This window comes from Dromaius novaehollandiae, chromosome 22 (genome assembly GCF_036370855.1).
Source record: "Dromaius novaehollandiae isolate bDroNov1 chromosome 22, bDroNov1.hap1, whole genome shotgun sequence".
NCBI lineage: Eukaryota > Metazoa > Chordata > Aves > Casuariiformes > Dromaiidae > Dromaius > Dromaius novaehollandiae.
In genome coordinates this window covers 6,662,382-6,672,428 of record NC_088119.1, presented here as the reverse complement: position 1 = coordinate 6,672,428, position 10,047 = coordinate 6,662,382, and positions in this window count along the sequence as shown.

The window sequence follows — 10,047 nt, the reverse complement described above, 5'->3', positions numbered from 1 at the left end:
CCAGACACCATCCCAGAGGCCCAGGCGGGCCCTGTGCCACCTGCTTTTTTGTCCTCTTGTCTCCCTGTCCCTCTGCAAGACTGCAGCTCAGGGTACCTGCCTCCCCAAAAATCATTTTATAAGCTGTTTTGATCAAATCTCTGAACTCCTCAGAGAGTGGCTGGTCCCTCCTTGCTGAGAGTGCTGACAGCAAGCAACGCTCACATCAGCAAGAACAGGAGACGAAGGGAGATAGAGAAACGTCCTGCCTTGTCTGCTGCTTCCCATAACACGCCGCAGGCTTCCAGCAAGCATCCCCGGGAGCGGGAGCATGCAATTAATGTGCCTCCCCAGAGCAGCGGGGAAGCACGGGCTGCAAGGCACGCTCAGCCATCAGCGCGCACAGCCAGCCCGGCGTCTTCATCACCTGCTCCCGCGAGCCGCCACGCCGGAGCTGAAAATCAGCGCCGCTGTAAAACCCGCGGGGTTCTCTGAGCTATCTAACAGATCTAATGTACAATGGGACGGTTGTCGCTTGATTGATTTCACCGCCTTCACTTCTTGCAAACAGCCTAGAGAGAAAAAAGAAAAAGGAAGTGATATTTCCCCAAGTGATTCTGTGTTTGGAATTAGCCGGCACCGACTCTCAGGCGCTCACAAGCACATCACCGCAAACGTCCAACGTGCCAAGATGCCCGGGACGGGTTTCCCGAGGGTCACGCTGACACCCAGGGCTGAGTTTGTAGTTGCAGAGGGCAGAGAGGCTGCTTTTACTGAAAGGTGCCGTGGAGCTTTGGGAATTTGCCCCTTATTCAGTTGGTGCATTGCCTCTGTGCTGTATACGCGGGGTCACAGTATCCCTCTCTCCTGCTCTCCATCCTTGTACTCCTCCATCAGCCCCTTGTCTCCGTGCCTCAGGCCAGTGAGGGCTGAGCTCCCACACACGGGTACCTTCTTCTTATGGGTCCAGATGGTTTTTTTTTGGTTTACAGACAGTTTGGCAAAAGAGTTAAATAAATGCGACACTTGCACCCTTCAGACCCTCCCAGCACACAGCTATCTTAGAGCCCCGGGTGCTGTGCGCTGTCCCCAGTGTGAGAGGCTTCAGAGCCTCTCCTCCTGCTCCAAGAGGCCCAGGCCAGGTGGCCCAGGACTGCCTCCATCCCTACAATTGACTCATTGCCCCTCTCCCTCTCTCAAGCTTGCTCCCGTTTGCAAGCTGCCAAGATCCTAGGAACATCCCCTCCCTGCTCCCATCACATTAGGGGCCAGGGTGAACATGGAGAAGATGTTAAAGGAGGAAGAGCTTAAACTGGTGGCAACCACCGTGCCAGGATCTGGGCATTGCCAGGAGGAGCAGCATGCCCTCGACCAGGGCTTTGTAGCCCCACATCGCTGCAAGCTGGAGACACCACACTCTCCATACCAACCCTGGGGTCACACTGCTTCCTACCAGCTCTGGAAGAGCTCATTTAATTGCATTGCCAAGCCCTGGGCCTAGAGGAGAGACACATGGTGTCCAGTCTGCCCTTCCTCCCTATTCCCAGCCTAGACAGGGCTTGAAAGCCTTACGATGCCATCGCTGGGGCAGGGGACAATGTGTGGCGATGTCAGTGTCCCTGCTCTGGAGCCGTGCTGGGAGCCCATCACACAGCAAGCTGGAATCCAGAACCACGCTGCTTTCCAGGAACAGCTGTGCTGCTGTCACTGGCATGAATTATGGCTAATGATAAGTTATGCTTATTAAGTATGTCAATAATTCACCCTCTTACAGACAGGAAGGACATGTTTTATCCCTGGCTCAGCTGCTGCCTCAAGTCCAATAAAATGGGGACTAAGTCAGCCGAAGGCAGCGTGATCCCCGAGCCAGGCTGCGGAGCAGATTGGCCCCACGGTGCAAAGTGTGCAGACACTCGGACCGGGTGGCTGGGGAGGAGAAAAAGCATCGTTGTGGCAGCTCGAGCACCAGGGGCTCGATACAGATGTGCCACAGCGTGGCACAAGCGAGACAGATGCTGAGCATCTCCATGAGGATGCAGCAGTCCCAGGAGGTGCCATCCACCGGGAGCATGCCAGCTGAAATGGGCAGGTCCGTGCCCTCCGGTGTGGAGGTGCTGAGCCCCCCCAGCTCGGCCATGCCAGCACCACTGCAGCGTCCTGCAGGTCTGCACGGAGCCCGTGCCGTGGCCAGCCAGAGTCCGTCTCTAACTCACAGGCTGGACACGCCTGGTATGCAAATCCATCCCAAAAACCAGCTTGGGAAGTGGGGGAAGCCAGGCTAACAAGTCCAACGCAAGCCAGGCACTCTTATCCTCCTCTCACTTCCCTCGTTCACAAGCTTTTATTTTCTTTGATTGCAGGGTTTTTGCTGGAATTTTGCCACTGACAATTTTTTTCATTCAAAAACCAGAGGGTTTGATTACATGCAAATTTTGGCCCAAAACATCTGCTTTTTTTCTCTGACACATTTGAACACTCAGAGAAAAAAAAATCCCATTTCTCCTTCTAGGCCTTTGTGTAGAAAGTGCCCTTTCCTTCCATTTTTTTGAAGGATTCATTCTGAAATGGCAACACTTCCCTTGACCAAATCTTCTGTCCCTTCAAGGCTGGTTTAGCATCACTTTTCCTCCCAGCTGAAGGGAGTGAAGGACTCCCCTTTCAACACATACACAAATGCTTCTCATATTTTTCAGAACCCAGAAATGCATTTTCTACTAACTGAAGACCAAAAGGATGGGGCTGGAGGGGAATAAAAGGAAACATTTCATCTCCACTTTCTTGTCTTTTAAAAGTAAATTCCTCCCAGGAAAAACGTCACAGCTATTTGCAGAGATGTTTGATGGCAGCAGCTATCTCCTTCTCCAGCCCTGTTCCATTTTGTAGCTGCAATTTTTTGAACCATTTCCTTCTTTTTCATGGGCAAGATGGAGAGGGAAAGTTCTTTTTGATCTGGAAATGAAAGAAACCTCCCTTTCTTAAATTTTTTTTTTTTGCACTTTTCTGCATAGTTGATTTTGCAAAGCACGAGAAGCCCGTTCTTGCACACATCCTCTAATTTTCCTTCTTTTCCAAGTTCTCCACCCTGCTATGCTGCTATTGCCCTGTTTGTGATGGGAGACCAACTAGCGTCTTGCCGATAGCCACATACCTCTTGTTGGTGTGAATCCAGCCCTTCTTAGACTCCAGCAAAACCAGCAATATTCAAGTGCTGCAACAACCAGCATTGCAAATTTTAGTTGGGAGCAGTCTCAATGCAAATAGGAGAAGGCAGCTCCCATTTTTCCTGCAGATTGGATGGGACTGGGAGCATCGGGAAAGCCCCAGTGAGACTGATTTAGAGACCCCAGGTTGCATGGCTGCTCCTTGCTACCTCGCAGGTCAATAAGAACAATCTACACCCAGCACGATTACAAGTCATTAACATCAGATTGATTCTCCGAGGCTTTATGCTTTTTTAATGAAATGCTTTTAAAGGTTTATTGAAGTCTCGTTGGGTCGGCCTTCGTTTTGGAAATAATCGTCTGCAGTGAAAACTTTGCAGTTAATACACTTTGCAAACAGGACTTGCCAACCCTCTGGCCCAGAGACAGAGCAGCAGAGAAGTGCAGGGGGAGCAAAGCTGGGCAGAAATCAGCCGTGAGGAGCATCCCTTGAGCTGGGCTCCTCAATTGCTCCAGCAGATGAACCTGGGGCAGGGAAATGAGCTTTGCTAGGGCCAGTGGGGATGACTCGTAAGCAGGGGATTGAGGCCACGTATTTCTGAACCAGCCGCCTCAGTCCCAGCACCTTCCTTGCACCACCTGCAGCCCCAGGGAGTGGGGCAGAGCCTCGTGCTTGGGGAGGACCCCAAAATCGCCCATGCAGGAGGAAGCATGGGCAGCAGCACAGTCTGACCGCACATCCCATGGCCCTGTGATTTCCACCGGCGCTTTCTGGCTTCGGCGTGCACAGCCCACTCCTGGCCCTGGTACTCGGCTCCTGGCACTGCTGGGCTGGGCTGCCTGCAGTCTCGCTGCCTGCCGTTCACACCCGAGCCGTTGTGGGGGCTTTCTTGGCAAGCAGGAAGAGCGTAAGACCTGGCAGATAATAACGGGTGGGACATAATTGATTTTACAAGGGAAACAGAATTTCCAGAACATCCACGCAACAACAGAGATTCAAGGGTAGTAATTGGGAGGAAGGTACAGTCATGACTCACGGCATTATCAAATCACGAGCAAACACATTCCCAGCACTCAAACACAGCCCATATGCCAGGCTCCGAAACCAGCTAGATCTGCATTCATTTCCAAATACCAAATCCACAGTGTTTTATTTACTAGGGACAGCTGGGTGAAGCTACCCAGAAACGCTCCGTAACAGGGAAATTTCAATGCTTAGAAAGCACAAACCTGTTGTAGATTGGTGTTAATACACATTCTGGCCTCAGAGGGGAAATGTGGCCTGGAAACAATTCTGTTACTGCTACTATTAGTATTATCCTTGGAGCGGCTGGATGCGCCTGGGTGCCAGGTGCTGGCAGACACATTGCAAACAGCAGCCTGTGTCTCCAGATAGTTTTCACTTCAGAATTGGGGCCCTGAGAAATGGAGACATCAAAGTTTGCAGGCAGGCAAACCCACTGGTGTAGACCCACTGGTGTAGCCTGAGAAAACGGGCAGGCTCTCGGGCACATTCCTGATATCCATCCTGACCGCAGCAGAACTGCACTGAGAAATGAACAGATTTACCTCCCTGGGAATAAAATCTGTCTCCATACGGAAAAATATCACTGCTCACTGTATAAATCCATGCTGAGTTCATATCTTGAATGCTGAGTGTGCCGTGGGTCATCCATCTCAGAATATAGCAGAACTGGAAAAGGTTTGGAGCACGTAACAGGACTAAAAGCTCGGTGATCTTCCAGAAGAGGAATGGCTGAGTAGGCAAACACAGTTCAAAATGAAAAAAAAAGTTACTGAAGAGGGGCTATGGATGCATCAAATCCTGAATGACATAGGAGAAGGGAGCAGAAAATCACTGTTTTCCGTCTCTTCCAAGGCAATTTTATGACAAGGATGTGAACTAACAAAAACCAACCAGAGCAGTGGTTGGAGAGTGCAAACAAACAGAGCTGGTTTTCACACCATGCCTGTGTGGTGGTTTCACACCTTGCTGCAGGACGTGGAGCCTCAGAAAGTGACTGACACATCCAAGAAACCTCTTAAGAGTGATCAAATATAAAAGAGATGAGGTCTCTCCCAGAAAGCAACTGCACTGCAAAGTGATGGAGGCTGGGAAAGCATCCTGAGGCAGCATCACAAATCACTGTCCAATTCTCACACACTTCCCAAGAGGTTCTCCAGCCCACGCTGGTCTGGACATCTCATGGACCATGGAGGTCAGGCCATTCCTTGTTACATCCCAAGCCCCTTGCCCCATCCACCTGCCCACGTGTCCTTCCTGCCAGCATCACTCAGTTAATAGCACATGGTCAAAGGGAGACCTTGGGGAAGGGATGCTCTGATGGACCCAAAGTCCTGGACCTTGGTGCAAATTTTTTTTCAGCTTCTCTATAACACGGGTAAGAGCAGGGCTGGCGTCCCCTCACCCACCCAAGGGTGAAAATGAAGCACACAGCAAGGGAACAGGGAATAACATGGGTATGCAGGACGTGAATGTGCGAAATAATGATTTAGCCCTAAACTCATTAGGTTTTCTCTGCCGCCCCATTGAACAGAGGCAACAACGGTTATTACCTGCACAAGATCATCACAGAAGAGCAATCGTGCAGCTTGAAATGGATAAAATCCCAAGTCATTATATTAGCAAATTATCTGTTTGGGTCTGTTTCCTATTGACAGTATTAAGCCTATTCTCATTAATATTTCACTCTTCAGGGAAATTAAACTTTAATGAAAGTATGGCACTTACAATACCGGCCAGATAATTCAAAAGGGAAAATAACAGCAAGACCGTGGCTGTCTGAATTATCCCTTGTAAATAAGTCATCTAGGAAGTGGAGCCCTTTTTTGCCGGAAAATAGTTCACAAGCCCAGACCCAGCTTCTGGGAAGAGACATGTTGCCTAGGGCATTTGCTGAGTATCTGCCCCAGCTCTGCTGTGTATGGTGATGCTATGGCCTTGGACAGGAGAATATGGGAAAATAAATGGTTCCCCACAGTTCAGAGCTCCAGGTCTGGCTCTCCAGGGCTGTCTCCCGTTATTCAGGCTGGCCAAGCTCCCAGGTAGTCCCTGCGGCACATTGCCCCGAGTGCATTTGGACAGAAGTCCCTTGCCGGGCAGCCTAGAAGGGAGTGGGGAGAGTCACTGCAGACTCAGATGTGAGAGACCCAAGTGTTTAGCTGGGCCAGGCCACCTGAAGTGCATCTGGCTCTTGCCTGGGAAGCCGTGGGAAAAAGCCACCGATGCACCTGGGTGAAGCTAGTCTTGGCACTGCTCCTCACCAAGCAGTAGGCAAAAATCTCTCCTTGGCACTTCAGAGGTCTCCAACATGTAAAGCCTCAGGCATGTGTACTGCTTCCTCCATCCATCCCCTCCCCAGTTTCTCACCCAGCAGATAGAGGGTCAGCGGCAGACAGCCAGGACGCATGCGAGGCAGCAGAGCCGCGAGAGACCTGCTCTTGCCGGTGCCATCGCAAGCACAAACACATCCCTGCCGCCGCAAAAGGCAGCGTGCGCTTGGAGAAAGCAGGTCCAGGAGCAAACAAGTGATTTCTGCACCAAATCTATATGGGTCTCCATGACAGTGATGTATGGTGCAACACATCACGTATGAAGCCTCATTCAGAGTCCAAATTAATCTTGTGTGGTTCCCAGCTGCCTTCATCCCAGCTTCCTCCATTGCCTTTGGAGCCCAGCACTTTGGAAACGTAGTTACTGCTAAACATTAAAAGAATATTTTTCTCTGTCTCCACTTGACATTTCATTTTTGCGAAGACAAAGTAACTATCACTGTAACTTAGCGGGGAGCAGCAGCTGCAAAATGGCAACGCTCTCCTCTCTGCTCCAGACTGTGTTTGCTGGCGCTGCGGCTGCTGATGAGAGAAAATTAATTAACTTCTTGGACTGCTTCCTAGGCACCCAACGTCACCAGCTAGAGAAGCCTTCTTGCAAGGAGGGCGTCCAGGGAGCCCAGCTTTGCCCTTCACCTCTCTCCAGTCACCTCTCTCCCAGCAGCAATGACCTCCAAGCAGCCTGACCCACTGCCCGGCTCTCCATACTGGCTAGAGGATTCCCCCTCGTTTATCATTACTGCTTTTTAGCTCCCGGTCCCTGCACGTTAGGTGCTGCTAGACCGAGCCCAGAGACCAGCCTTTGCGCGGCACAGATGAAAGCAGCCTCACACTGAAGGAGCATCATGACTGCTGCAACATTAAACAAATATCATTAGCAAAGCCTGGCCCAAACCCAGCTTTGCCCCGGGCCACACAGGGCTCCAACCACCTTCTCGGCTTTTGAGCTGCAAGGGAGCAGCCTTCAAGTCACACCATGCAGGTAGGAAAAAGAGGTCCCAGCAGCACATTGCCCAAAACTGCAGTTCTCCCAAGCATGGGAATATTCACTGCCCACGGCAGAAAACCGCAGCGGACAAACCAAAGGCTCCTTCACTTCTCGACCGGCTTCTGCTCCAGCCTTCACCAAGCACAAAAAAAACCCCGCAAGTCTGCTTCAAAGGAAGGATTGGCTGCTCCGTGCAAGGCAGAGGAAAATAATTTAATTTTAGCTCCAGTTAAGCAGGAAGGAGCAGATCACGGCAAGAGCCTGCCGACAAAAGAACTTCTCTGGGCTCAGCATCTAAGAGCATTTTCCAAAGAGATCTGTCCCGCAGCATGAAAACCAGTTCACTTGTTCCAATACGCCATAGTCAGAACGGGCCGCTGGGAAGAGTCTCCCACCCCAGCCCTTCAGATGTGTCTGTCAGTGCTTTTCCTTTGTGCTAGTGGGATGATTGTTCCCACTAGGCTCTTGCATTTCCCTCTCGGCCACTGAGAGTATTTAACAGGAGCCAAGTGCCCTGGAAAATCCAGTGCTGTACAGAGGGAGTGATGGAGATGGCAAAGCCCCATCAGCTCCCCCAGCCCCAGTGACTTCTGCTGAACCCCAACAGAAAGAATTTTTTCTTGGCTCTTGGAATTCTTTTTTTTTTAATATAAAAAGCCAATTCCTTAAAATCAAATTTCTTGCAAAGACAGAAATCTCAGTTTGGAAAAGGGTGCTGATAGGGAGCTGCAAAAGCTAGAGAAAAACCTCCAGAATAGCTGCTAGCCCTGTGGTTGCAGCCCTCAGCTGGAAAAGGAAGGTCCAAAATCTTCTTCCAATGATTTTTCATCTTTATGAGGACAGCTACAAAGAGACACTGCCAAAGAGGCAACAAAGTAAAGAAAACTTTGCAAGAAACACTCATTTTCCCCAGTGTGGAGCAGTATATTACATGGGTTTCCAGAAGGCTGGCAGGATCAGCACCATCTTTTCCACCCCTCCAACCTCATCACCCATTTAGTCACCTCCATCACTAGCAAATTTTCACCTAAGTCATTTAAAGACAGAGCAGAAAGCTGGCTCAGCCGAGGCCCTGAGGCCCTGAGCTATTCAGCAGCTATTTAGGCATCTAACCAGGAGCCAAATGCCTCCCAGGTCTGAGCACTCAGCACTTAATCATCTGCCCTCGAGTCCACAGGAAACTCAACCCCAAATGTGGATTTAAGCATCTGTCAGAATTTTTTCTGGTCACTGAATAAACCTTTCACCTCATCCAATTAGCAATTACATCCTTAAAGAAAAAAAGGGGGAGGGGGGGGAAAGAAGAAAAGAAAGAAACCTTGAAGTGTAGCTTTCTTTTAAAGTCAGCCAAAGAGGGTTTTCCCTTCTCTTATTTGGATTAGTAAATAAGCATCCTGCACCCCACAGGTGTTAGTATGGTATTCAGAATAATCCAGAGTGATTTACCCGTCAAAAGCTGCATGCCTCAAAATTAGGCTGGTTTGAAATCGCTTGGGCTTGGCGGTCAGCATCTCCGGGTAGAAGAGGCTATTTGCTTTCTGAAGACATTTTTAGCTGAGTAAATGGATGGCGGCTGCCTTGCAACGTGCAATTTCAGATCATTAGCTGCAGATGTACACACTGAGATCAGGCTGATATAGTATCAGAGGCAGTGTTTGGGGTCAATGGGAAATTGGGGAAAAGCTGGCCAAATTGCAAAAATTGGGCTCCTTTTCTCGGGGAAAATTGTGGGGAAAATTCTCCTCATTCTTCTGTAATGAGTATTGCACATTACCCAGCTATTTTGCAGCTGCTGAACAGGGCCTGAGAGTTAGCTTGGAGGAAACCTGAAGCACTCCTCTTCTTCTCATCCTCCCCCTCACTTATTCTTAAATTGCCTCAACTCTACATCTTTTCTCATTGAGACAGCTGAGCCTGGAAGAAACAAAGTCCTCCAAGCAGTGAAGCTACATGCCACTCCCCCTTCACCTTGCCATTTTCTAATTGCATGGGAATAAAAGCAGGGTGGTTTGGAGAAATTTGTGAGCCTTTATTAAATCTGCGAGATCTTTAGCGGCATTCAGAGCTTCCCAGCGCCTGCTGCTCGTGGCTACTTTCTGCCTCGCGCTTGTGCTCCTCTCCCCTTCCTCGCTGCCTGCGGCTATCCGGACCGCGCTGGCAGGGATCCCGGGCGCAGGGATGTGAGCGGCAGTTGGCTGATGCGGTGCCAGCTGATAAGGATCAGAAATGCACTGTAAAACTCTCCAGTTCAGTAAAACTTGTTGCAAGCTGACACCGGCTGCTCCGGTGCTACCCATCGCCCTGCTCTTGCAGCTCGGTGGTACTCAGGTGACACACTGAGCTCAGCCCCATCTTAGTGATCCAAGGATATAACTTCAATTTAAATGGCCTGTGCTCACATCCTTAAAAGACTTCAGGTACCATCACTATTAGATAGGTACCCAGCACTTTTTGATTCAGCTGTCTGGCCTCTAAATATTAGCAAGATCTACTCCCTCACGAGCCTGCGTTCGTGCCTAGTTTGGCCGTGGGAAGTATCACTTGGGAGCGCCGGCATGGGGAGAG